This window comes from Sus scrofa, chromosome 2 (genome assembly GCF_054392235.1).
Source record: "Sus scrofa isolate SSC_HxYL_T2T_F1_AM1 chromosome 2, Sscrofa_HxYL_maternal_Yorkshire_Landrace_v2.0, whole genome shotgun sequence".
NCBI lineage: Eukaryota > Metazoa > Chordata > Mammalia > Artiodactyla > Suidae > Sus > Sus scrofa.
In genome coordinates, this window is record NC_139384.1 from 24,484,388 (window position 1) to 24,510,357 (window position 25,970).

A 25,970-nucleotide genomic window follows, 5' to 3' on the forward strand; every position below is an offset into this window, starting at 1 on the left:
TTTATGTGTACATTTTAATTCCATCTTAAAATCCGAGGAAAATTTTACTACATTAAAACAATGCTGCGCAAATTAAAAACTCTATAAAATCATAGCTCTGTGAACACAAGTCACCAAAAAATAAAAGTACTCCAACTAAGGAAGCAGATATGACTTAGATTTCTGAGTTCTTCCAGTAACCAGTTTTGCTACCCATTTTATTATCTTGTCATGATCAAAATGTTTAACAACAATAAAAAATCAGAAAAAAATGTGTAGTAAAATAATGTAATCTGAGGTCAATACTATCAAACGATGTCTGCCCCTTCAAAATGGTAATAGTGAAATACTCAATTTTTTCCTCTCTCTCTCTCTTTTTTGTTTTTGTTTTTGTTTTTGTTTTTGTTTTTGTAGCTGGAGAACACAGTGCTGTTTGTCAACCACCAATGTTTCCTGGGAGCATAGTTTCTGAATCACGACATCAAAGGGAGAACGGAAAGGGTAAGTTGCACTTATGTGGCTTTAATTGCAACACTTTAAAAAAAGATATAGAGGTGATATTTTCCCATGAGTATAATAAGAATCAACAGTGAGATATTGCTGCCAAGAAAACTAATTGGACGGATTACATTAATAGCAAAATGTAATGTAAGAAGAAATGTTGTTTCTTTTTGCTCTAGAGCCTGGGCACTTCCATATGCCGCAGGTGTGGCTAGGAAAAAAAGAAAAAGAAAAAAATATATAAAAAATAAAAATAAATAAAATAACTTAATCTATATCCTCATCTACAAATTATAATATTGATAGCTTAATTATAGAGCCCCCTACCCCAAGCTGTTGGAATTTCAAATGAGGTATCAGGTAAATAACTTTACGACTTGCTACAAAAATAAAATTATCCAAGAATAAAATAACCTGCTTCTAAAAGTAGTACATTTCCTGATATTACATATATTTAGACAGAGGGAAATTTCTAGAAAAGAATTTAGTAGGAGAAAATTAAATACTGAATATATAATTTCATTAAATGTGTAAGAATTCCCTTAGAACATCAAGAACATTTTGTTTTCTTTTGTTTTTATATGTTAATTTTCGTTGAAATGTTTGGGGGGTCAGAATTCAACAAAGGATGCCAACGTTCAGGTTCTAACTCCTATCACAGAAATAATCAATTCATTTTATTGAAAATCATCAATTCATCAAAGATTTAGTAGGAACCTCAAATCTGATGGTAGTAGAATGTTTAACACAAGGAAATGAGGTTATGGAAAGTAGATTGGTATAGTTCTAACATATCTATCAACGTAATATTAGTGAATTATCTTCAACTTATTGGAAGATGTAACAAATGGCTGGAAATAGTTGATAATATTTTAAGTTGTACTTTTAATAAATAACCCCCAGTGTTGATAATCTGCCAATTCCTCCATGCTCTTTAGCTGAGTTATAACCATAGAATATGTGATGCAATTACACTGAGTTTACATTTCTTAGGTTAATAAATTGGTCTCAATCGCTAATGGATTCTTTATACTGATTGAGTCTGTGTGCTGTATTGGTTTAAATTTCCTGGTCATATTTCAAGGTTAAATACAAAAGTGTGTTGAGCTATTAATTTTGTGTTGCTGTTGTTGGTTTGAACGATGTAGATAGGTGAAGCTAGAGCAGGAGATTAAATTAATTTCTGCCTTCACCTTAGCCCAGCCTTTCTCTGTGTGTAATGTATCTGTGACATGTGTCCTCATTCTGAGAGAAAATGAGGAAAACTCATCACAATGAATGACCAGTCCTCATTAAACTGATGATCTTGGGGGAGATTTCCTTTGACTCCATGCAGTGAAACATTACCTTCCTGAAGAATGAATTTAGCAATGAGAAATTCCAAACTGAATGCTCACCAACCAGAATCAATCAAATCATCCTAACTCTTTCAAGGGCAAAAAAAAGAGAGAAAATAGAGTAACTTCCACCTGCTGACAAAGAAATCAACATGTCTGATGTTTGGTCCCAGGTGTGAGAAGCAAATATTTCCAGTAGATGCTCTGCTTTCTCAGATCTGCATGAACTGCACTTTTACAACTTTTTTCTGAAGGCTAGAAGAAATGGGGTGTTTTTTACTTTTTAGATTATAAAGCCCAATCCTATGCAAATGTCCTTTGAGATGAGACCATTAGATTCGCTCAAGTCTCTCCAGAGAGTAAAATTTCAGTTGCAAAACAACCCTAATCCTTAAAGCTTTTATGAAAACTTCAGTGGAAGACAGGACAAATAAGCCTTTGCAAACAAGCTCCAAGGGAATAATATAGCCCACATTCATCATCCTCAGTGGGTCTCCTATTACACACAAATTCGTCTTAGAGAGAGGGAGGAGCAGCTCCTATTGATTTTTCTCATCTCTCTGGGGATAGAACTTCAAAATTGGTCAATTACAGTGTTTCATATTTCTTTGTTGCCAGCCTAGGCATACAATGGTTGTCCTAACTAGTAGGTAGAAGTATATTTTATCTAGTTAATATTTATATTCTTGATTGTGTGTAAATCAAAATTAGAAGTCAGCTTATGTTTCCGATACAGACTTTAAAAAAACATTTTGTTATATTGCGTTTTGTGATTATGAAAGTAACATATGCACCCTCTAGAGACTTTGAAAAACATTGAACTAAACAAAAATTTTAAAAAAATCCCTTATAGCCCTGCTACCCACATAACTACTAATACTTTTCAATTTTTTTGAACTTTTGATTAACTTATTTTATATATATGTGTGTGTATATGCATACACACACATACATATAAAATGCCCAGTGTATATATATATATATATATATATATATATATATATGGTATATATATATATATATGGTATATATATTAGGTATCACACTATCATTTGGATTCATGATGGTGAATGAAAGAGGCATTGTTTTTGCATTAAAAAAATGTATCGCTTAGTCATAAACAAACCAATGCAAAAATAACATGCTTGGTATCTTAATAGAATGAGTCAATATGATAAGCACACATGAGAGGAAAAAATAGCTCAGACTTGGGAAACAACAGGGAAAGTTTATAGAAAAAAAATACTATCTGAGTTTATGCCTAAGATTGGGTAGAATTTAGTCAGATAGTAAAGTAGGAAAGGGGTGGAAAAGCATTGACCATGATAAAAAGCTTAGGTAAAAGGTTTGGTGGATGTTCTAGAAGTAAATAGCTGATGATTATCACTTCAGAAGGTGAAGAGGAGATTGGGAAAAAGTGGGAGCAGGACAGTGACAGGAGCCATATCTAACAATCACGAAATAATGTACATCTATTAGGCTGTAAGCTAAGAAACCCTAAAAAGCAACCTTATGTATAGTATCTGAAACAAGATGGAAGCTTATTTTTCACGCACGTGTCCAGAGAAAGGTGAACTATCTAGTGTGAGTAGCCGTCTAGTGTGACCTGCTCTACTAGATCATCTGGAAACTAAAGTTCCTTTCTTCTTGGGGCTGCCTCATTCCCTAGGTCTCCCTCATTCCCTAGGGTGTGGTCCCATGGTCAGATTGTGCAGGTTAGCTCCTCTGCATATCTCGTTTTCATGCCGCAGGAAAAAGGGAGGAAATAGACAATACATGATTCCCTTTTAAGAAATTGACATAAAATTGTACACATTGCATTGTTGAGAAGGTGGTCATGTAAATCCTTTGGGAAATGATACCTGCCATTGGGAGAGCTGAATGCCTGCTAACTGAAATTTCGAAAACATAGGAGAATTTGTCTCACCATGATTTGACGTCTGGAATGTATTTTAAGAATAATGAAAAGCCACTGACAGTTTTGAACAAGGGAATATTATCGCCAGACATGAATTGTAGAACTTGACTGTGGAGTGGAAGATGAATTGGAGGCTAACAGGAAGGAAGACGGGCCTACTAGATGGGAGCCTGTGGGACAAAAGCAATTCAGGCAAGGGATAATGGCATCACAGGCTAGAACAGAGGCAGAGGAATTATGAGGAAAGGAGCAGTTCATTTATGAGTCAGAGTGAGTCATTTATGAGGCAGAATTACAGGGCTGGCAGCATCATTTAATGTGGAGGGTAATCGCAAGGGAGAGGGAGAAGTCAAAATATCTGGCATGGCAACTGGTTGGATGGTGCTATTCACTGATTATGTATATCCATGGATTTTGCCCTTTTTTGAGACCATCACAAAATCTAATAGCTTAAAATAACTGCTCTTTATTTAGCTTTGGTTGTGTGTGTCAATTGTGAAGGGCTCAATTAAGCCATATCCTGCTAATCTCCAGTTGGACCGATGCATCTTAGGCCACCTATGGGTCACCTAGGATTCTGGAGCTGAAGTGGTATGCCAAAGGCAGATTGGCCTTAAGTTTTCCATCAGGCAGTGGATTAGCCTGGGCTTACTCACATGGTGCCAGCAGATTCCAAGAGCATAAAGAGTGGGCATGCCCCTATGTGTAAGCACTTTTAAAGTCTCTGCTCATGTCCTGTAAGCTTTGTTCTCACTGAGCAATGCAAGACACATGGACACACTGTCAAATCTTGAAGGCTATGACTGCAAGGATTAATCTGATATAGAAAATAATGCACAGACAGTAGGGAAAAAAATGTCACTGGACTTTAAATTTTGGAGATAAGAGAGGATGGAATTCCTTTCTGGGAACTATTTCTGTATAATTTTAAACATCATTTCACCTCTTTGGACTTTGTTTTCTGCATCCCTAGAGACTGAGCTTGATTAGCCCCAGTGTTCAATGTTCTTTTTTTTCTCTAAGATTTATGACACGAATTGATTGGTATTTTGTTTCTGAGAGCATATACAAAGGGCCATTTTGAAACTTGGATTGTCAGATCTGGTTTCTTTCCAATAGAGGAAGAAAAAAAAAATGAGTTGCTAAGATCTTCATTCTGTTTGGTTTTTCTGTTCTCTTGACCTGTGGTTCCACAATTTGGCACTGATTGTCCAATTGTGGTCTGCCATATTGTCCTTATGTTAATGTTTATTCAGTTACAGAAACTAAAGTGTCAGCATTAGTTAGCAAATAAGTGATCTTATTCTGTATTACTGTTAATTTAAAAATATGGATAAATGGTAATTTTGAAATGTGCCTTTTACTGTTCATCATGACTTTGGGAAACTAGATTGTTTTCTAGGTTATATTAATGACCTGTATAGTAACTTTAACTAAAAATCTTTGCCCAGCCAACTTGGTTTGTCTACAGGTGGTGATTTCACTCCTGCCTAATTATGATATCAGCTATTGTGAAAACGCATAACTGCTCAGCTTGTTCTGTGTCCCACATATCAATGAACTATATAAAAATATATAATGTGATTTGAGAGCTAGCATAAACAATATAAATAATTCCATTCAAACAAATCATTTTAAAGGGGGAAAATAACACCCAACAAACATAAGCATATTAGGTCAAGTCATATGGTGAGAAGACAACGCAAATTGTAGCTCACATCTAAATTCAGCTTCATCACAGAAACCGTCCTGGATTATAGTCAGATTGTTTCCAAATGAAAAATAAAATAATTATCAATAATAGGCAAGCAATTGTATAAATACTTTCTGCTAAGGCCATTGTAAGTAGACTGAGATGATGTGGCATGGTGAAATTAGCCTTATTACAGATCCACCTTCTAATAGCCATTAGGACAAGTTACTGAATGTCTTTGACATACCTGATATTAAACTTAGTCCACAAGAGATTCTCCAAAAAGTGTTAGTTCTTTCCTTTCCCCCTTGTATGTACATCCACTCTCTGACTCTTTGGAATGGTCTTGGATTGATTATTGATTTGGCAGAAGATAGATATAAATGAACAAATCTTTGTTATCTATTGTGAAGAAGGCTTTATGTTCCTAATTTGATAACTGTTTAAGTGAATCCTTGTAATAGGTGTAGATATTTTATCATCTGGAAAATAAATAGCTGGAGAATTGAACTAAGTGTGGAGATCTGGGTTCTAGTTCTATTTTATCATTAGCAAACTTTGTAGTCTAAGTCTCATTTTCCTCCTCTAAAATGGGAATAAATTATAATCTTCTTGGCCAACTCTCTGGGCAGTTATGAGGGCCAAACAAATAGTTTTGAAAACAAAAAATGCAAACTACTTTACAAAATATGAATTTGTTATTGAAACATCTAGAATTACTGTTTTTCAACAATCAGGGCATTATGTTACACCAACTTTTGTTACACTGCTAAACAGAGACAAAAAAAAAAAAGATATAGCTAAGTGTTTACAACTTAGTGAAATCCAGTTTGCCATCAGGATCATGAAAACTAATACTCCTTTGGTATTGAATGTGAGACGAGACCTCTAAACTCTATTTCTGATCAGTATTCTCTTCTCAGATGGTTGACTGGAATGGATGTTGAAACAATGGATGTCTAGCATCCATTGTTTCGTTAACTGAATTTCCGCCACTTTCAGCCTCCCTACTGTTTCCCCCCTGCTTTCTTCAGTCCTTCTCTTCAGTAGAAGGCCACAGAGGTATAGCTACTTATTTCAGAAGAAATGCAGTATTTCGAATATATTATATCCAAAGTGATGCAGATACCAAATCCAGCAGGAAATATACACGCACACACAGTGGCTTTGGCTGTAATTCCTTATGAAGTATCAGATTATGAATTTATACATTCAATCTTCATATACTGAAGAATATTTTCCATTCATCCATTTCGTGATGTTTCCCCTTTCTGCCAGAAAAATTTGTGTGCATTGGTCTGTAGAGGGTAAGGAACACCCCTGTGGATTATTTGCCAGTCAGAAGAAATGGGCTGTCTGTCTTGCTTTAGATTTGATGAGCTACCGGTTTGTGACAGTTTCATTTTGATTTCATTGCTGGGCAACCAGAATAAATTGACAGAGAAAACAATCAACACATGCTGCACCCACTGGAACCTCTGATACGAAACATTGGCTGCTTCTGTCAACACAGCCAATTACCAAAGGTACTCAAAGGGTAAGGGATAGTCAAAATAAGCCACATGGTTCCATGCAACTATTAGTGAACGCAGAGTAGACACAGGATGACAGACTGCTTCATCAATGTAATGTTTCTGGTGAATGCGCTGCCTACTGTGTTCTCCAAGCTGACACCGATGCTTGTAGCAAGGTAAGTGTTTACTCTGTGTGTGGGGGGCGGGGAGGGAGAGAGAGAGGTTGACTGCATGTTGACGCCAGAGTATAAGAAATAGATTAAGGTTGGGTGTTCCCGTTGTAGCGTGGCAGAAATGAATCTGAATAGGAACCATGAGGTCATGGGTTCGATCCATGGCCCCGCTCAGTGGGTTAATGATCCGGTGTTGCTGTGAGCTGTGGTGTAGGTCGCAGACACGGCTCGGATCCCGAGTTACTGTGGCTGTGGCATAGGCTGGCAGCTGTAGCTCTCATTCGACCCCTAGTCTGGGAACCTCCACATGACGCTAGTGCAGCCCTAAAAAGCAGGGGGCGGGGGGGGGGAGAAAAACATTAGGGGAGTTCCTGCTGTGGCTCAGTAGGTTAATGAACCCAACTAGGATCCATGAGGACACAGGTTTGATCCCTGGCCTTGCTCAGTGAGTTAAGCATCCAGTGTTGCCGTGAGCTGTGGTGGAGGTTGCAGATGTGGCTTGCATCTTGCATTGCTATTGCTGTGGCGTAAGCTGGTGGCTATAGCTCTGAGTCGACCCCTCACCTGGGAACCTGTATATGCTGCGGGTGCAGTTCTAAAAAGACAAAAAGACAGAAAAAAAAAAAAGACATTAGGAAAAACATTTTTTAAAAAATAATGAAATCTACCATGTAGAGTGCTGTCTATGCTAGAACATGAGGTTTTGTTTTGTTTGTTTTGGTTTTTTTTTGTATTTTTGCCATTTCTTGGGCCACTCCCATGGCATATGGAGGTTCCCAGGCTAGGGGTCGAATTGGAGCTGTAGCCACCGGCCTATGCCAGAGCCACAACAACACAGGATCCAAGCTGTGTCTGCGACCTACACCATAGCTCCCAGCAAGGCGGGGTCCTTTACCCACTGAGCAAGGCCAGGCATCAAACCCGCATCCTCGTGGTTCCTAGTCGGATTTGTTAACCACTGAGCCATGATGGGAACTCCTAGAACATGAGTCTTAAAGAGAAAGCACAGAGTCAGACTTCTGGGAGCTAATTGATCAGGTCTTGCAAACAGCTAACAATTAGTCTTTCATTTAACACATATTTATGGAGCTGTTACTATATGCAGGAACTTTGTATTAAAAAATAGAGATATAAAGTTAAAAAAAATCAGCCCTCCCATTTGCAACCACTTGGATAGATGCTGAGCGTGTGCTGACTGAAGTAAGTCAGAGAAGGAAAAGTATGATGTCACTTACATGTGGAATCTAAAAAACTTAAATCTGTAAAAAACAAAGAGTAAAATGTGCACACCAGGGCACGTGAGAGAGGAATGAGATTGATGGTGTTTACAGGTACACACTTGTAATGAATAGTCAATAAACCATAGCTATCAAATGCACAGTACAATGAGTTTAGACAAAACACTGTATAATATCATTATGCAAGATGATAAATATCTCTACATTGCATCGCAATATATAAATGCAGCAAAGTAACACGCTATATACCTTAAACTCACACAGGATTACATACCAAATTTATTCAATAAAAAAGATAGACCTGATACTTATCCCCCTAGAATTTATAGCTTAGTAAGGGAGAAAGAAAGTTAAGAAAGATTTGTCGCCCTGGTATGTGACAACGGAGGTATAGGATGCTGTTGGAGGCCCTAATTCAGATTTTGAAATCAGTGAGGATTTTAGAAGAAGGCAATATCCAAACCAAGACCTGTGAGTTAGCCAGAGAAACTGCGAAAGCAGTAATTACTCTTTTCAGTTACAGCAACACCAGTAACAGTGTGATGGTGAGAAGCATGGGCCGTTTTAACCAACGTTCAGGATGCATGGAGGTTCATCAGTGTTGGGGAAGGAAGAAGAATAGCAAAAGATGGAACCAGAGAGGCAGGCAGGTAACACATCCCAAATGGTAGTGAAATTGGATTTTATGCAGCGAGTAATGACACGGAAGGATTTTGACCTGGGAAATGGTGTGGTCAGATACACTAGAGTAAATCTAATAATTGCTCTAAGTAGTTGTGTGTGCATACATACAGGCACACACACACATATTTAAGGGACAATTTAAAAATAATTCTGGAAACACAAAGGTGGAAGAAAACACCTATTTAGATAATTTGGTGAAATGTTTAAGATAGCAGGACTTTTAACTAGAGTCTTGAAATCTTGTCCCTGGATAGTGTTGCAGCTTAGGCATCAGCAACACCCCAGTGATGGGGAAACCTCTGCTCAGACCGCAGATGGTTGGTGTGGGTTTACAAGGTGCCAGGGACTCTGCTATGTCTGAGGAACTCACAAGGCAATCAGGAAATCACATTTTCCCCATCAAAGTGCTTCCTTTCACCCTGTTAAGGAAGATGTATCAGTATTTTTCTGTTCTCTGTAAAATGCAGGAAAATTGGATGCAATGAATCTGTACATTATCTCCAACTTTAGAATGTATACCTTGGAATGAACTTCAGGCAGTTTTCTTGGAATTCCAACCACGTGTCCTAATTTTGTCCTTTCCAGACATAGTTTTTGCAGGTCTGACATGTCTTTCCTATGTTGGTGTGTTGCGTATTTGAAGTGACGAATTACCCTTCTGGGTGTTTTCTGGTCTTACAAACTAAACTGCTCCACTTCTAGCTACTCCTCATGTGACATGAAGATTTGTGATGGTTCCATTTCATTTTCCACACTAGTGAAGAACTGACAAAGAATGCCATTAGCACATGATCACCTTTGTAACTTCTAATGTGATCTGTTGGTTGTGTCTGTTAATCCCCCTCCCATCCTGGCTCTTATTCTCTAATTACACTCTTTGCTGGATGTATGGTTCTAATTCAGAAATCTTGTTCTTTGGGATGTCCATTAGGATACTATTTCAATAAGGAAAATCGCTTTTTCCACCACTACATTAAATGGAGGGTTATCTATGAGCATCGATATTCAGAAACGTCTTTGATGGGTGCAGAAAATTGGCTTAGAAATTGATATTTCTTCCATCAATGAAATATTCACAGCCACTTCCAACAACAGTGATGATGACTTGTTGTGGATCTGCTGAGATGACTGATTAGTGGACCATTTAAAAAGTCCCCCTTGTTTTTGTAATGCTACTTGTGTATTAACTTTGTTTTTATTAGTGTTGTGTCTAGAACCAGGTCCTCAGGTACTTCTCATCTCCCTTCATCTGAGACATAATATGCATATTTAAGCTTAGTTGAACCATCTGTAGCTGATCCGTGGCTCAGCGGTGATGCTTTTCTCTCCATAACATGTAATATATCATCATAGGAAACAGGTCAAAGGGTAGAAGCAATCTGAAATAAGAAAACAGATATAGGAGTTCCCATCGTGGCACAGTGGTTAACGAATCCGACTAGGAACCATGAGGTTGCGAGTTTGATCCCTGGCCTTGCTCAGTGGGTTAAGGATCTGGCATTGCCGTGGGCTGTGGTGTGGGTCACAGATGGGGCTCGGATATGGCATTGCTGTGGCTCTGGCATAGGCCGGTGGCTACAGCTCTGATTAGACCCCTAGCCTGGGAACTTCCATATGCCACGGGAGCAGCTCAAGAAAAGTCAAAAAGACCAAAAAAAAAAAAAAAAAAGAAAGAAAGAAAGAAAACAGATGTAACCAAAGTTCCAGGTACAAGTTTCCATTATTAATTACAACATTATTAAATTTATTCACATATTCAACCGAGTCTAGTGAACACATATTTACATATTATGTAAAATAACAACCACAAAAGTTTTATGAGCATTTACCATACAAGGCACTGGAGTATAGTGGTGAACTAGGCAAGCATAGCCTCTGAACTCATGGATTTTATATCCTAATTGGTGATATAGATACTGTACAAATAACTAAATAATGTTTTCAGTTTCAGAAGTGCACTATAAATGTGATAAAAATTACATTTCACAGATTGGCTTATACTATTCTGAATACTTTCTCATGCATGGTATTATTTTCTTTTATTCAAAATTACACCGTACTCTTTATATTGCTCAGCCATCTTTTTATCTCCACTAACAAAGACATCATAAGTTTCTCCTAAGTAAAAAATAAGCTGATATAACATCATAATCACTCCACAGTCTATAAATGCATAGAAGTAGCATGATTATTCCAAAATCATCATTTTAGAAATTCAAGCTGTTTTGGTCTTTTCCATATTACCTGCATTTTTGATAATCATCGTTACAATTAAAATATACACACATGTTAATTATTGCATCATTGTATTTTCCAAAGGGAACATTACAGTGTCATAAATTATCTCAATACAAATTGCAAAATTGTCTTCTAGAAAAATTAAATCATTTTTCCACCAGAACTCTATAGAAATGCTTATTTTTCTACAGCCTTATCCACAGTAGTATTTAAATTTTATTTTCAGGTTTAATTCTGAAAAATTATTTCCAACTTGTCTGACATTTTAGGCAGCTACGCCTTTCACCATCCTGGCTACATGCTTCTCATTTTCAGCCTACTGCTTTCAGATGTCATTTGGACACTGGTCCAAGGAGACACAATTGTGCTTCCTTCAAAATAGGTTCAGCAGTTGCTTCCAGCTCCCTGTTCTCAGGAATGAAGTTTCCCTTTCTGAAACATGCCTTTTACCCACCCACTCATTCCTGACCTTCCAACTTGTCAAAAGTTATCCTTGAAGCAAAAAAAAAAAGGGACACAGAAGATTTTAGTTTTAATTTTTTATAGTAAACATATAGAGATGATGATGTAGGTACAGAGAGTTCTATTCCTCAGAGCTGTCAATTTACTGCATCTAAGTTCTTTAAATTTTTTTTTTCTTGTTGCAGCAGAGCTCTTTCACTTTCTTCACTTTTAGTTAACTTCAAAACTGATGTCTAGGATGACTGCCAGTAATATTATATCGTCCCATATGTTTTGCCTAATTACACAATTTCCTGAATTCATTTTTTGAAGTTAAAATTTTTCTCCACCTCATCATCAAAACATTTTGAACATTCTCTGTCACACTGAGATTAGAAGATAAAACCTCTTTTTAAATGATATCTATTTGAAAGGTTTCCAGAGTTTGGGTAGAGGATGATAAATCATTCTGATCATTTAAATCCATATTATAAATCACAGGATATCTGAGTCTAATGGCACATGGATTGAGTTCACCTAAATGGCAAGCCCAATAAAATCCTAGCAAGTTTTAGATGTCTTTCGGATTTGAAGTATATTTTCAATTTACAGTATGTTAAAACTCAGGTTACTTTTTTGCCTGATATATTTGTGTTGACTCTCTGCACGGTTCATATATCAATGTAAGGCAAAAAATCTGCATCTTATTAATACTTGTATAATACAGAACATTAATATGCCTTATAACTCAAATAGAATGCCCTTTAAGGAAACTTATATTTTTCTTTTATTTTTACATCCTGAAAAAATTATAAATGATCTTGAGGTCACCAGAATGTGTTTGCATGCAGATCCTTAAAATTATGTGTCAAAAGGCAAGGGAAAGATTTACTAAAACAATCATGTCACAGATATTTTTCTTTAATGTATATTTTTTGATCACTTGAAAGAAAAGTATAAGCATTGAATACATATCACCAAGCTGTAATATGAAGAATAGATGCCATTTTTACTAACACATTTCTCTCTTAAATACCCTATACATTCTCTAATATGTGGCTATAAATTTGTACTTTTACATTTAAAAATCCTCTAATTCCTCTCCTTCATCATCCCTTATACATCCCAATTGTCTTAGTTTTTGTAATTAAAAGAATATCTCTGAAGGCAGAGTAAGGTTAGTTACAGAGGATATAAACAAATCTTTACATAGAAAAAGAGAAGGGGATTATGCACCAGAGGAAAAGAAGCCTTATGTTTCCTTATCTGTAGAAGAGGAAAGGACATTATAGTATAAACGTAAATATGCTTAGTTAAATCATTCAGGGATTTCAAACCTAAGGCCCCTGAAGTATATACAGCCATTAGAAAAACATCAGAGTAGAACCACGGACAATTCTTATGAGTAACTCCTAAGTGGAGAACGATCCTGGAGATAATGTGTGAACAAAGAGCTGCTTCCACAGAACATGAGCCAGGACCCATATTTCTGCATCCAATCTAAGATCAAGTGGGAAGTAGGCAAAATATCTGGGTATAGGTCCCAGAGACCTGGATTTCAATAAGCATATCAAAGAATTTTTAAGCAATTGAAAGCTACAGACGAATGTGTTGGAATCCAATTTTTAGAAAAACCTAGAAAAGTGAAGCTATGTCTTCAAGGTATTACACCTCTGTGACCTATTGGAACCCCCAAGTAGGTCTTTGATTACCAGTCCACTGCTCTTTATATAATACTGGACTGGATATATATTCAGATTTTCTCGGTTTTCTTATTAATTTCTCCAATGCTTCTTCTTTATGCCAGATCATTAGAAAAGGTGAGCCACGAGAAAGAAAGCATCAGGTACAGGACCTTTTGCCCAGAAGCTATTATGAAGAAGCTGTGTGTCTGAGCAGTCCTTTGTGAGCACAGGATTTCACAAAGTAGGGGCCCAAGGCTTACTGTCACAGCTCACACTGGTAATTTCAAACAAGCAATGCCAAAGGTTAATCACCAAATATCTATGCAAAAAAGTGTTGTCTTGGAATATAAGATATATAAATTAAATAAAAGAAGGATTCCCTGAATATATACATTTTAAAGCCTTAAATCCTATCACTGATGAGAGTATGAGGTTGCTGTCTTTAAAGATAATTGTGAATTTTATCTATTTCCATCATACCTTTGCAGACCTCCAATAAATAGGTAAGAATAAAAATAATAAAACTAAGTCCCTCTAGGTCAAGGGTTGGGTAATTGGTAAAGGCTCAAGGTTATCATTGAAACCATCAAGACTGATGGGAGATATATTTTAAGAAAAAAATACATACAGTACAAAACTACTTTTCCCCAAATCATAGTTTCATATAATGTGCATAGTCCTCTTTCAATAATAGTAAAACCTATTTGAAGGCATGAAAAATTGCCAAAATATAATAAACCATTGCTTCTCTCTGCCTCTCCCACCCTCTTCTCTTCCTCCTCTGTGTCTCTTCTATTCTCTACCTGCTGTGTATTGCCTGGTTTTGTGATGGTGAGCCATGAGTGTCTTTTGGGTTGAGGTGGTAGGTGTGACTAGATTCAGGATGGGCCAAGGGGGTCACCTTGTGGGCTGGTCCAGTTGACTGTTTCATCTGAGAGTATCAGAGAAGGAATGAGAAAGAATCTGAGGTCAGGAGTTTCCTCTGTGGCACAGCAGGATTGGCGGCATCTTTGTAGCTCCAGTTCGCAGGTTCGATCCCTTGCCTGGCACAGTGGAATAAAGGATCTGGCATTGCTGTGGTGTAGGTTGAAACTGTGGCTCCAATCTGATCCCCCACCTGGGAACTTTATATGTCCCAGAGCAGCCTCCCCCACCCCCCAAGAACCTGAGGTCAGCCATTGACAGATCATTTAGGAAAGCAACTATGATGAAGAAAAATGAACAAATAGCCCTCCGAAGAGGATTTATCTCTTACTTTACCAGCTCTGCCATTCTTAGCCATTTCCCTGTTATGCATTTGTCCTAGCCCTTCAAGATACTTCTTAAAGTCAATGGTCTGTCCTGTTCCTTTTGGTGGAAAAGGTATTTCTGGCAGGAAGATTCATTGTCTGTATATAAACAAGAGCTGTGTTCTTCCTCTAGCCAACTGGGCACAGGGTAACTGGGTGTTCTGATCTTTTTGTCTTCCATGGCTGTCTTGTCCTTGTCCTGAAAATGTCCAGAAGCCTAGACACCTCGTTGCTGTCATTTCATTTGTTTTCCATATATATTCCCAATCCTTCTCATATGAGCCGACCAATTTTTTCTTGCTTCCATTTTTATTTCATTCTTCCATGTCCCTCCACACAGCCTTACTTTTAGCTTCTTCCTACTCTTCCTTGTCTTGCCTATCAAAGAACAATTTAAAATACAAATCCACATTAGGTCTCTGACTCAGTCTTCCCTCACAGTCATGTAAGCATCTAGATCCTGCTGTCATGTGTCTGTACAGAAATAACATTTCATTTCCGTTTCCTTATGATTTTGCCTGGAGAATCCCTAATCAAATCCGGTAAAAGTCCCTCATTATGGAAGCTTTGGTTTGGGGGACAGAAAGCATAGCTCTGAGCTCATGTAATTCCAATTCTTTGTGACAGGTACTGTGTAGAATTCATTAAAGGGCCATCCTATCCTGTCATGTTAATCAACATTGCAATTCTTTTTTCACTTGGGGTTATGATGTTATTCTTTGGGTCATATTGGTTTTTGCTGGAGTTTCAGAGTCAATGTTCACCATTTTGAAATTAAATACTCTGTTGTCCTCTACCATTTCATCTTCCTTTTCTCCAAAGAATTATTGCCTAGGCTTTTCCCCAGCACCTTGGCTTGGGTTTTGTCTGTGAAATCGTTCATTCAAAAAAAGAACTAGAGCTGAAGGATTTGTGATGGAATCAAAGCAAAGTGCATTCTTAATCTATCAATATTCATTTCAGTTTCCCTGTAAATCTTCAGTGTCTCTTAAGAAAGTCTGTTTTTCAAATCTGGATAATTCAAAGCAAAATGTTTTTGAATTAACTGCTTACGTCTATCTAAAATGACTTGTAATAAAATCATTTAGTTCAAGACAGGCACCAAACATAGGATATTAGGTGGAAGGTGGTAAAACATCCATATTAATTATAAAGCTTAAATTTCCATTTATCTGTGGAATATTCCAACCCCCGTTGAACTGACTGTGCCTAGCAACTGTGGAGGGCTATGCAGTCTGGGTCTGGATTGCCTCCTGTCTTTGTGTTAGTTTCCTTTTTCTGACATTGTCACATCGCCCTCGTAAGGCTACATGCTTCCTGAGAGCTTTGTTCTCTCTTGTTACAACCCTCTATATCTGTCTTTATTTTAATCAATGCCTAGTGACTGTCATGGGTTAAGTTATGGATGTCTCCTTTCCATTCCTCTGGCTGAGTTCTCTAGGATAACAACTGGGCCTTGGTCTTCTGTCCTAGCACAAAACACTAGGCCTGACATTTTGTGAGCACTCAGCAGATTATTTCCTGGAATTGTCTTGATGTTACATAATTATTTATTTTTATCTCCCAGTAGAGCCCAGCACATAGTAGGGACTTGACAAATAAATTTCTCATAACTTTGTTCTGCTTCTTTGGGGTATATTTTTTTCAGGACAATAAATCCAGAGGCTGCATTTATTTGTTTCATTTTACTACTTAAATCTGGACTTTAAAGGAAAATTATAACCAACTATTTATGATGAGAGCTGCTAGAATCTCTTTCTTTAACCTTATCAAGCAAAAATGTCCATGTCTTCAAGAACATTCTAGATCACCTGAATGGTTTGTGTCTTTATGTTTCAATTAATTCCTTTGTTTTTAAAAATGTAATAGATTTTTTAAAAGAATTCAGTGTTTTTTAATCAGAAATTTTATTTTATTTTGGCCACACCCATGGCTTGCAGAACATACTGGACCAAGGACCTAACCTGAGCCACAACAGTGACAATGCCAGATCCTTAAGTAATAGACTTAATTTCTATAGCAGTTGTAGATTTGCCAAAAAAAAAAAAAAAATGTAGATTGTATAGAATACCTCTATGTCCCCTTCCATCTCTCTCTCTCACACAGTTTCCCCTATTACTAATACATCTTGCATTACTGTAGTATGTTTTTTAATGATCGATGATAATTGGTGAACCAATATTAATGCATTATTATTAATTAAATTTCGTAGTTTATATTGAAATTCTTTTTTTTTTTTTTTTTTTTTTTGTCTTTTCTAGAGCCGCTCCCGCAGCATATGGAGGTTCCCAGACTAGGGATCTAATCGGAGCTGTAGCCACCAGCCTACGCCGGAGCCACAACAACGCAGGATCCGAGCCGCGTCTGCAACCTACACCACAGCTCAGGGCAACGCCGGATCCTTAAGCCACTGAGCAAGGGCAGAGATCGAACCCGCAACCTCATGGTTCCTAGTCGGATTCATTAACCACTGAGCCACAACAGGAACTCCTATATTGAAATTCAGTTTCATAAGTTCTATAGGTTTACTAAGTGCGCAATGTCATAAATCCACATTCTACACAATATTTTCGCTGCTCTAAAAATCCTGTTCGTCTCTGTTCCAGCTCTTCATCCATCACACCCTCACTTTTCTGAACTCCTGACCACCATTGATCTTTTTGCTGTCTCCACAGTTTTGTCTTTTCCAGAATGTCACATATTTGGGCATCATAAACTACATTGTGTTTTCCGATTGGCTTCTTTCACTTAGCAATATGCAGCTAATGTTCCTTTCTACCTCTTTTACAACTTGATAGTTCCTTTCTTTTCATCAGTGACTACTATGTGTCGAATGGGTATACCACATCTTGTTGGTCTGTTCACCCACTGAAAGGCATCTCGGTTGCCTCCAATTTTTGGCAATGGTGAATAAAATGGCTACATATATAGTCAGGTTTTTGTGTGGATATAAGGTTTCAACTATTTGAGTAAATTTAAAAAAATTATCTACCATTTTATTTCTGTTCATGATTGTAGATAGTAAACTGTCATGGTTTGTGACTTCATATACAACACACTTGTCAACATTTGCCTAGTGAAAACAGGGGGATGACACTGGGAAGGTCTATAAACTGATGTTTGGGCTTTCAGGGGAAATACTGTGCAGTAGTTGGTTAGGTAGTCTTGAAAATAGATGGATGGTGTTCAAATACTCTGTTTTTAACTTCTCACTTTGTGGTCCTGCAGAAGTTGCTTAACTTTGCCTCAGTTCCCTTAGCTCATGTCAGGATGAGGTGACCGCTGTATATCACAGGGTTGTTTTGATGCTTAAATGAAATGATATGCATATGTATTTTACCAAACAGTGCTAAGAGCAGTGCTTAATAAAAGTGAGTTGTTCTGGAGTTTCCATTGTGGCTCAACTAGTTAAGAATACGACTGTTACCGTGAGGGTGTGGCTTGAGGATCCCACATTGCCACAAGCTGCAGCATAGGTCACAGATGCAGCCTGAATCTGGCACTGCTGTGGCTGTGGTGTAGGCTGCAGCTCTTGTTCGACCCCTAGCCTGGAAACTTCCATATGCTGCAGGTGTGGCTGTAAAAAAAAAAAAAAAAAAAGTTTGTTCCAACATGAGTTATTGCATAGGTATAGATCTTCTTACATGGATCAGTAATGTGAATGAGATAAAATTTGAAAATTATCAATCTGGTGAACTTCAGAAACAAGTAAACGAAGCTTGTCATTTGTTTGTACATTCTCAACAAATATTTATTGAATGTTACTATGAGCCAGGAATTATGTTGGTATTTGGGATACTAAGAGGAAAGACAGAATCCCTGCTTTCAAAGAACAGACGTCTGCAAAGAAACAAGGAGGCCACTTCCATGGTGTAAAGGAGGTGTGGGATTTCACAAGGAAAAATGACATTTTCTCTACCTTTGGCAAACAAAAGTCCATTTTGCACATGGGCTAATTCATAGACTCCAGAGTCAGGCAGACTCAGGTCCCTGACCCTTCTCAATCACCACCTCACTGTGGAATCTTCTGCAATTTCCTCATTGTTTCCAAACCTCAATTCAATTTTTTAAATCTATGCATGAGACATTTAAGTTACTTCCCAAGGTAGATATGGTGGCTAGATGACATATTTCATGGATCACCTAACACACGATAAGTGCTTAAAAACACTACCTATTGCTATGAGTCTGTGGGTTTCCATCAGATAGTTTAGATAAATTTCAGGTTGTAAGAAACAACAAATCTTTCATGTTTCCTGTTCACGGGGTTCCTAGCCTTAGAGTGATAATTGCAAGTTTAGGATATTCTGAACAACCTGTGAGTTGGGGATCAACAGATCAGAAGCCTATTTTGGATTCAGCTAATTTGGTTTAACACTCAAGATTTAGCTGAATTCCTTGTTTTACTTAAAGAGGCATGCTTGATGCTTCTGTAACTGTCTTATACAGCTAAACCCTGACAGAAGCGTGATATCTAAATTAATGCCAGCCATACTAATCAAAGGTTATTTGCTTTACTATTTAAACAGAGATTATTCATGGCATGAGCTGATGTGTTTTGATTTTTCAACATGTCAGCTATAAGATCAGAGTGGATATTTTACCCTTGTGATATCTCCCTATAAATAGAGGCATAAATTATAAATGCCACTGATGCAATTATAAATTGTCATTTGGGACCCTTTGATCCTGGTAAAATATAATGACCCTGAGTTAGAACATGGCACTAGGGGTGACTTCTGTCTCTAACACTTTATAAGCCAGTAATCCTTGGTTCAAAGAAATCTTATTATTTTCCCCTCATCTTATTGTAAGAAACCTTTCTGCTCATCTGCACACTTGGATTCTTGTCCATCTCCAAACTGTGCATGTGCCCTCGCTACCTAGAAAAAAGTTCTGCTCAGTGCTAGGAGGTAGATTAGGAAAACACAGGACTTTAGCAGTGTAGCCCAGTCTGACAGGTTTTATCACAGAATCTTACCTTCTAGTCCTTAGAAGGCTCTATTTAGGGTGTTAGCATGGAAGACACCATGCTGGTTATTACCAGCTCCTTGAGCCTAGGGTAAGCTATCATTCTATCCGGATTGAAATCCCATCTCTGTTGCTTATAAGATAAAAGTCTGGACAAGTAAATTATTGTCTAGATTTTTTTCAAAAGGGGGCAGCAGGAGCCCAATATTATTTACTAAGGCATATATGAGATAACTTATACACATTCAGTACATAGGAAAAGACAGCACCCCCAACTATGAGTTCTTGATGACCCAAACCCCCCAGTATTCTAAGCAGATTAGTGCCATGCACCCGTGTGGTGCGGTAGAGAATTAATGTTTCCCTGCTCGGTTCTCAATGGTGGAGAATTTTCCCTCTGCGCCCTAAAGTGTCCCCACCATTTTGCTTTCTGGTGGCCCCAGTAAGTTTTCCCATGTTTAATGTGTCTGCTAGGATCTCTGATTTATCTCCCTCTTCAAAAATACTCCTGTAGCTTCTCCCCTGCATACCTTCAGTTTGCTAAATAATTAATGGCCCATTCTTTCTTTTTCCTTTCATTCGCATCCAGTAGTTTGTATCTAAAGTACATCTCAAGGAAAAGAAGGGGAAAAAAAAAAATCAGCTCTCCTCCTCTTTCATAACCTAAGACATTAAAGGACGGTACCAGGATGAATGCAAAACAGGGGTACACATGAGTGAAAAATACAAAATAAACATGGTGAGCAACTCTTGGTCACTCGTGAAATGGGGAAAGGCTGAAATCTGGACTTCACGGTGTCTCGTCCTTTCCATTTCAGGAAATTCCTGAGTTGACACAAATCCAGAAACACACAAAGGAGAGTCGGTGGCACAAGTGACAGTTTCAAGCTGATTCAACGTGCGCACTAAATTTATCTGGTAATTTGCACACTTCTCTAGGATCAATTCAGGTTGCCTCCCACCTCCCATCTGGCCCACTTAGCAGATGGCTATTAGTATGTTAATGAAATGCAGGCTGCCGGCCTTGGAATTGGGTACCTGGGTGTTCCTGGACTGGTCCCTTACACACACTATGATACTGTCTCACTCAGCTATAAAATTGCCTGCAATAGCATCAGGCACCCAGTGAATCTTTCCCTCCACAAGATGTTTAGTCTCTCCTGTGATTCTGAATGAGAGCTTGTGAGTCTGGACAAGGGCTCTCAGGAAGTGTCTTTCAAGTTTTTATCCCTCCAAGCATAACTTGAATGTCCAGCTGCTTAGCCCAGGTAATAGCTTTTGTGGCTGGCCACATCAGCCCATAACACTTTTATAGGGTACTTATGGGTGCCATGAGCTCAATAAAACCAGGGCAATTGAACTTGACATAATTTCTTCTTTGAAAGAGGTGTCACATTTTGAAAGGCCCCAAGGAATTACCCCTACCTGGATCAAGAGACAGGTAGCCTGATAATACATCTTACCCAGGCTTCCTCTTTCACCCACTTTTTTACATGGGAATGTATCTAATTGGGGAAAAGTCTCCCTTTTCAAATGAAGGTTAAATAAGTCAGTAACACTCAGATCATTTGTAGGCAACTTTTCTCTATGCATATTTTACTATATGTATAAAATCAGATCAAGGGTTGAGGAGGTTTATTAGGGGATAAAAAATACCTTTACGAGAGGCAATATTTCATCCTCGAGTCAATCATGCTATAATGAGCACCAAGCACAGGAGGTAAAATGAGATGGAATGTTTGAGGCAAAAGGAAATCTCGGTGGAAATTAACCTGGCCTCCAAAGAGCCTTTAAAAAACAAAATGCTGCCAACAGCAAGCTAGTCCAACTGCAGATTTGAAGGTCAGCATTCAAAAAGGACAACAAATGCAAATATTATACCAACTCTTTACAAAGTTACTTTGGTAGAAAGAGAGAATATGTATTCATTCCACTTGAACTACTATGGTCGCTGCCAGTAAAATCATGGCTAATTTGCACCCCCATGCCTTTTTCTGACATATACACTATCCGTTTTGATCCAAATACGATCCCGTCGCCCTGGGGAAGCTGTCACTTTCATGGAAATAAATGGTCTTCAGTTTTCTTCTATATCTATGGCAATTGCTACAACCTGGCCCCCTATGAAAAGAGTAAAAATCTTATAAATTAAAACATAAGGAAATTAATGAACCCCTTACAATTTTAAAAAATCCTTTTATATTTGTGAATGCAGCATGAAAGGAGCACATGACTGCATCTATCCTTAGGTCAGTATTTTGTAATTCCTGCCAAGGAAGTGCCAGAGGAAAATGACAAATGTCCCAGGAAATCTGTCAGTATCTGAATCAAATTCTTCACCTCCTGTAATGAGTAACTCGATCAGAAAATGGGGATTTTTTATTAGCAGAGATAACACCTTCAAACCGAGATCAGAAATCTCCATCTTATGAGTATTGAATGTTTTTATTGTATATGCATTGTACAACAGTATTATAAACTGATATAAACATAAATTTATATTCATTGCACATTGAATCAAATCAGAGTCAACAGACAGATATATATGACATAACGTAGAAGAGTTTAATTAACTCCAGTGGAACTTAAGGGCTTTCTAGAATGATTAACCTAAGGAAGCAACCCACATTAGAATTATGTATGTGGGCTTTCCAATTTAGGAGTAGCTGGTAAGCCCCATCTGGTTAGAGACATTTTGCTATTATTGCCACATATTTGTTTATTACATTTATATAATATTTTTACTTCAAAGAGCCTAAAGTGTTATACTGAGACTTCAGCACTTCTGATATCACAAAAATAAAAGTGCAGAAAACTAGAAGAGACAATAAGAATGAAAAAAAAAGAAAGAAAGAAAGAAATGATGGAAGGGATAGTGGTTGCAAATAACTGCTAATTCAAATTTCCTTTGGAGTGCATATAGAACCTTGCAGCTTACCAGAAATACCTGTAGAAATAAAGGATAACCCAGTGTAATTGAACCAATTCACTATGTTACTTGATAGCTGTATCATTTAATCTTCACAACAGCCCAATCAGGTAGGAATTCTTGCCTCCACATTACAGATAAAAAGGCAGCTCTAGGAGGATTAATGGAATCAGCCAAAGTCCAATGACTGCTCAGTGGAAACATCAGAATTTGACCTAGGTCAATCTGATTCTCAAGCTCAAGAAGTTTCTATTACCTTGTCCTTGTTCCCAACACAGCTGGATTTTTCAAGATACTGTCAAATGCTAGATGGAAATGCTGAGAACATCTTAGGGACCATTTGGATATATTATTTACTCCCACATGCCATAATTCACTCCTGTAGTTTTTCAATTTTCTAAATGTCCCTGAATCTGAATCCCTCTGACATACATTCAGAATGACCTGAGGTAAAGAAAGAGGGCTTGAAAACTCCAATGGGAACTCCCTAAACAGAAATGTTTTCTGTTTCAATCAGTGTTTGATTACTGATACAGTTCTCCTTGAGATGACTTATTTTTTCCCAGTAAAAATAATGCATCATTGTTCTCTGAGATTTACTTCTTAGAATGAAGACTTTTTCAGACATCACCATGACATGGCAGGAACATGCTTGCAACAGTTTCCTGTGTGAGCATATATTAGAAACTCGTGTCTGTGGAAACCCACCCCTGCCTCTGAGAATAATTTTGAGTGTAGGGCTATAAGCATTTCTACTGAAGTGTTGTTGGACAGATGGTATAATTAAATATGTTTATTTACCTATATTATGCTGCCAATTTGGGTAAATGCACCTAATTAATACATAAAGTAATACACAAATACGCAAAAAGAATATGGCAATAAATAGAAGATTTTTATTGAAGATCTATTAACTTTGGGAGATGTGCCACTAGTGGTTTGCTTTTGCTTGGGAATTTCCAGAATTTATTAAAAGAAGCCCAGTGGAAATCTAGCAGGTAATGAATTGTTTATAGAAAAATATAATAAGCCTGTCATGAGTGGATTTCTAATTTGATTAAAATAGTCCCTTGAGACCAAAAAAGAAAAGAAGAGAAAGGTTGAGAATATACCACTTGAGATGGTCTGACTCTAGAGAGATGAAAATGAGAGAACTGAAAGAAAAGATCAAGCACGGGAAGTCTCTTTCCTTAATAAGTCTGAAGTATCTAATTTTAGGAGGCTCAGTGCTGTTGCCAGATAGTTTCCTGCCAGAAGCATATAGTGAGGACAATTTGAGTGTGAGACACACTAGCCATGAGGTTGAATCCTGTTACTACTATATGTTAGTTACATGACCTTGCAAAAACTAATCCATCTAAACTCATTTTTTAAATCTACATAGTAGGGATAATAATAGTACTTACCTCCTAAGACAAGATCAAATAAGATCAAATAGATAGCAACAGGTATAATTTCTAGTGTTTACCAATAAATTTTAGCTATACTAATATGTAATATTATTAACAAGCAAGAAGATTTCAGTGCAGTTTTTTCCACTTCTTTTCTTCCCCTAATTTTGGTCCTAAGATTTCCCATTTCTATAGCCATCTACCTGGCATACCAATTCACAGTGAAGAGCAAAGACATTCTAGCAAACTCCCCTGTCATATACCATCACTTAATTCTAAGAACACACAATAGCTGTGAATCATTTTGTCCAAATGCATGGGTAGTTTATTTGGGGGCTTCAGTCATTTGTTCTCTAAAACTGTAGCATAAGAATCAGGAGTGGATCATTGACATAATGAGTAACATCTAATCATATGTTTTTGAAGTCTGTGGGAACATCATCCAGTATCCCAAAGCCCAAAGGCTGAATTTCTACAGAGCAACTAGATTCAATATGATGCCTGGCCAATGATATAATGGTGGTAATATCATCAAGAGAGAATAATGGATGGCATAGATACAGCTTAGTCATCAGCAAATGAGGACAACCTCAAGTTTCCAAGCTCAAAGATAGCAGCCTACTCCCTACCCAGCATATTTCTGTGAGTGCTAGATGATCAGTTTATGCCCCAAAGACTGAGATTTGTTATTATGATATGTTCTCATGAAATATTTGTTATGATATGAAATTTTGAAGCCAATTTTTAAGACTAGAGACGGTATTTATTTGACAGGGATAAGAAATGCTGAAAGTTGATAGCAGATTTCAACATGCTAAAATCTCCCCACACTGGCATTAAATATACTATTGCCTTAAATTTCACCTGGATGACAGTAGTTCCACAGCAGGATTATGAACTAGAACTTAAAGCTCGACCCAACTGGTTAATGATAAATTTATGATTGTATTGCCCAAATCAATTGTGTCCCTCAGATTGGCCACATTTTTTTCCCTGCCTCCTTGTCACCAAGACTTTTAAAATTCATTTTCTCCTTTTATAATCAGCTTTAACTAGCCCAGTACATTGCTAAGTGGTTGATGCTTTTCCCAGCAGAGACTAATTCTTCTCGCAAATCAAATTAATCCATTGATTCTGACTTGCGGTTGTTCATTCTTTTAACCATGGAATTAAATGGGTATTGTACAGTCATCCATAGCCACGGGCTACTTAGACAATGCTTGAAGGGTTGTCAGGGAAACAATGTGAATATCCAGTCTATTGCAATATTGAACTAATTGCGCACACACACACTCACACACACACACACACAATAGCTGTCAATCAGATTGTAAAATGTGTTTCAGGTAGAGAGAAGATCCTTTTTCTCTGCAAAGGCATTCCAAATGATGTAAGTGTGAGCATAAGTGTATGCACGTGTATGTGTATGTGAACACAGATTTCATCTGCAGTAAATTCTCAGCATGCTTTCTGTTCACAGGGGTAATATTTTATGTTTTAATGATATTTTCACCATAGACCCGTAGATTTCAATCAATTTACCACGAAGTATGGAGCAGATACTATTATTGAATATATGTATTCTCATGTAAAATCAACAGAGAAACTTACAGGTGAAAGAGACAGGAAGGGTAGAGTTCCCTGGTAGGCTAGTGGTTAAGGACTTGCCTCTGCCAATCTTGTGCCTCGGGCTACTGCTGTGGCTCAGGTTGGATCCCTGGCCTGGGAACTTCCACAGGCTGCAGGCGTGGTGAAAAAAAAGAGACAGGATGGGTGACAGATATTTTACAAGTATTATCTCAATTAATCATCCCAAGAGCAATAGCCCTGTAGTGTAGGTAATATTCCATTTACATGTAAGAAAACTAAATCATACAAATGAAGCAACTTGTCTATGGACACACAAGTATTAATTATATCAGTATTAAGAATGAAGTACGCAAAATTAATACACGTGCTCAGTTCTTTATCTGAATCAAGCTTTAAACC

At 37.5% G+C, this 25,970-nt stretch overlaps 1 protein-coding gene across 24 annotated transcripts in view; it reads left to right on the plus strand.

Annotated features, from left to right (window-relative positions):
* Positions 1 to 25,970, plus strand: part of LRRC4C (leucine rich repeat containing 4C) — a 1,222,625-nt gene that overhangs the window by 930,711 nt on the left and 265,944 nt on the right. For all 24 annotated transcript variants that reach the window (XM_085011418.1, XM_021085261.2, XM_085011406.1 and 21 more), the window contains one exon: positions 394 to 480. The gene's annotated coding sequence lies outside the window, so the exon portion shown is untranslated. The remainder of the gene's footprint in view (positions 1 to 393; positions 481 to 25,970) is intronic.